Source organism: Canis lupus, chromosome 4 (assembly GCF_048164855.1).
Source record: "Canis lupus baileyi chromosome 4, mCanLup2.hap1, whole genome shotgun sequence".
Taxonomy (NCBI): Eukaryota; Metazoa; Chordata; class Mammalia; order Carnivora; family Canidae; genus Canis; species Canis lupus.
In genome coordinates, this window is record NC_132841.1 from 14839658 (window position 1) to 14843327 (window position 3670).

Consider the following 3670-nt stretch of genomic DNA (forward strand, 5'->3'; position numbering starts at 1 on the left):
GCATGTCTGGGAGTTGGAATTTTCTCCAGGTGGAGGATTCATATGCATGGTGCTTAGGCTGAGATGAATCAGTAGTGGGGCTCAGCTGGAGCTGTTGACTGGAGAGCCTGCACATGGCCTCTTTATGTGAGGACTTTGTCCTTCTCACAACATGGTAGTCTCAGGGTAGTTGGATTTGATAACTGGCAGGTTGGGGATTCACAAGTGAGTATTCCAGAGACCCAGGATGATGGTGGAAGTCTTTTTATGAACCCACATTGGAAGTCACATAGGGTCATTTCCACTATACTCGTTAGCCAAAGTGATCCAAACCCACCCACATTCAAGGAGAAAGGGCATAGATACCACCTCTTGATATGATATGGTCAAAGAATTTGCATCTATGTTTTAAACATGTCACCATCTCTAATCCTACCACCCAAATATAACTGCCACTAATATTTCAGTTTACTTGTTACCAGTTTTTAAAAATCCCCAACTGTTTAAAATAATATTGGGAGAGAAGTATTAATACTGTTAAAATATTCTTACTATCCAAAGTAATCTAAAGATTCTATGCAATCCTTATCAAAACTCTAGTGGCATTTTTCAGAGAAATAGAACAAACAATACTAAAATTTGCATTTTAGTAAATGCATTGCATTTTGCATTGAATCACAAAAGACCCCAAACAGCCAAAGCAATCTTGGGAAGGAACAGAGCTTCCTTACACTCTCTGATTCCAAACCATACTACAAAGCTATTAGTAAAAAAAGGAGTATGGTATTTGGCATAAAAACAGACACATAGATCAGTGAAACAGAATAGAAAGCCCAGAAATAAACCTACTCACATATGGTCAGTTAATTTTTGACAAAGAAGTGGGATGCCTGGGTGGCTCAGTGGTTGAGTGTCTGCCTTTGACTCAGGGTGTGATTCCAGGGTCTGGGATCGAGTCCCATATCAGGCTCCTGCAGAGAACCTGCTTCTCCCTCTGCCTATGTCTCTGCCTCTCTCTCTCTCTCTCTCTCTCTCTGTATCTCTCATGAATAAATAAATAAAATTTAAGAAATTTTTTGACATAGGAGTTAAAGGGAAAAGACAATATCTTCAATAAATGTTTTTCGAGAAACTGGACAGGTATATGAAAAAGAATGAAACTCAACCACAATTTTACACCATACAAAATTAACTCAAAGTGGGTTAAAGATTTAAATGTAAGACCTGAAACCATCAGACTCCTAGAAGAAAACATAGGTAGGTGGTAAACTCTTTGGCATCTGTCTTGATGATGGTTTTGGGGGGGTTAATTTTTTACTTAAATTCCACAAGTCAACATATAGTACCTCATTACTATCAGATGTAGTGTTCAATAATTTATCAGTGGCATATAACACTCAGTGCTCATCACATCACATGCCCTCCTTAAGGCTCATCACCCAGTTACCCCATCGCCCCACTCACTTCCCCTCCAGTAACCCTTAGTTTGTTTCCCAGAGTTAAGAGTCTCTTATGGTTTGTCTCCCTCTATTATTTCTTTCTATTCAGTTTTCCCTTCCTTCCCCTATGATCCTCTGCACTATTTATTATATTCCATGTACGAGCAAAATCATATAATTTTCTTTCTCCAATTGACTTATTTCACTCAGCCTAATACCTTCCAGCTCCATCCAGTCAATGTAAATGGTAAGTATTCATCCTTTCTGATGGCTAAGTAACATTCCATTATATATGTGTATATATATGTGTATATATATATATATATATCCATTGTGTATATATAGTGTATATATATGTGTGTGTATATATGTATATACACACACGTATATATACACACATATCATCATATATATACACATATATACATATATATACACACACATACACACACACACACATCTTTATCCATTTGATTATTGGTTTTTTAATTTGAATCCAAAAGCAAAAATACACAAGTGGGACTATATCAAACTAAAAAGCTTCTGTACAGCAAAGGAAATCATCAACAAAATAAAAAGGCAAACTATAGCCTACTGAAAGGGAGAAAATGCTTGTGATACATACATCCAATAACAGGTTAATATCCAAAATAAATAAAGAAATCATATAACTCAATAGCAAAAAACAATCCAGTTAAAAAATGGACAAAAGATCTGAAAAGACATTTTTCCAAAGAAGGTATACAGATGGCCAACAGACACATGAAAAGACATTCAACATCATTAGTCATCAGGGAAATAAATATCAAAACCACAGTAAGATATTGCCTTATGCCTGTTAAAAAGGTTATTATCAAAAACATAAGAAATAACAAATGCTAGTGAGGATGTGGAGAAAAGGGAACCCTTGTGTACTCTTGGTTGGAATGTAAATTGGTGCAGCCACTATGGAAATTAGTATGAAGGTTCCTCAAAAAATTAAAAACATAACTACCATATGATCCAGCAATTCCACTTCTGGGTATTTATCTGAAGAAAAGAAAAACATCAACTCAAAAAGATATATGTACCTCCATCTTCATCACAGCATTATTTACAAAGGCCAAGATATGGAAACAATCTAAGTGTCCACTGATGGATGAATGGATAAAAAGATGTAGTGTATGTATGCAATGGAATATTACTCAGCCATAAAAAGAATGAAAGTTTGCCATTTGCAATAACATGGATGAAACTTGAGGGCATTATGCTAAATGAGATAGTCAGACAGAGAAAGACAAATACTGACTGATCTCACGTATATGTGGAATCTAAAAACAAAACAAAACAAAACAAAAAAACTCTCTCCAAACCCAAGATTACATATACAAAGCACAGATTGATGGTTGTCAGAGGCAGAGAGTGGGGGAGATGGGGTGAGCAAAACGGATGTAGGAAATCAAAAGATACAATATAAAATACGTAAGTCATAGGGATGTAAAATATAGTATGGATACCATAGTTAATACTGTGTTGTTTATTTGAAAGTTGCTAGGAGAGTAGATCTTAAAAGATCTCATCACAAGAAAAAAATTGTATAATTACATATGTAGTGAATATTAACTAGACCTATTGTGGTGATAATTTTGTGATATAAACAAATATCAAATTATTATGTTGTACACCTGAAAATATATAATGTTATATGTCAATTATACCACAATAAAAAAAGAATGAAGTAAAATAAAATAGGGTGAAAATTTTGGGTGTAATTTTGTGTTGCAATTTTTTTTATTTTTACTTTTTTAAAGACTTTATTTATTTATTTGAGACAGAGAGAGTGAGCAGTGGGGAGACGGAGGGAGAATCCAAAGCAGACTCCATGCTGAGCCCAGTGCCCCACACAGGGTTCAATCCCCAAACCCCGAGATCATGACCTGAGCCAAAACCAAGAGTCGGATGCTTAATGAACTGAGCCACGCAGGTGCCCCTCATTTTGACCTTTATTCATGTAATATCCTTAGTGTTTCTCCATGTCATGAAAAATTCTTTGAAAATCTTTTTTTAAAGACCTTTTTAAAAAAAATAATGTTTTGTAGCAAGGGTGTTTCTTAGTTTACTTAATGCTTCATTCGTCTTTTGCCATTTGACTTTATAACTAGCATGAACAGCTCTAGTTAGACCTTTAATATATCTAATTTTTCTTCTTTGTTAAAATTGAGGTATAATTTACAATACACTTAACAAAACGTAAGTGTACAGATTGATGAATT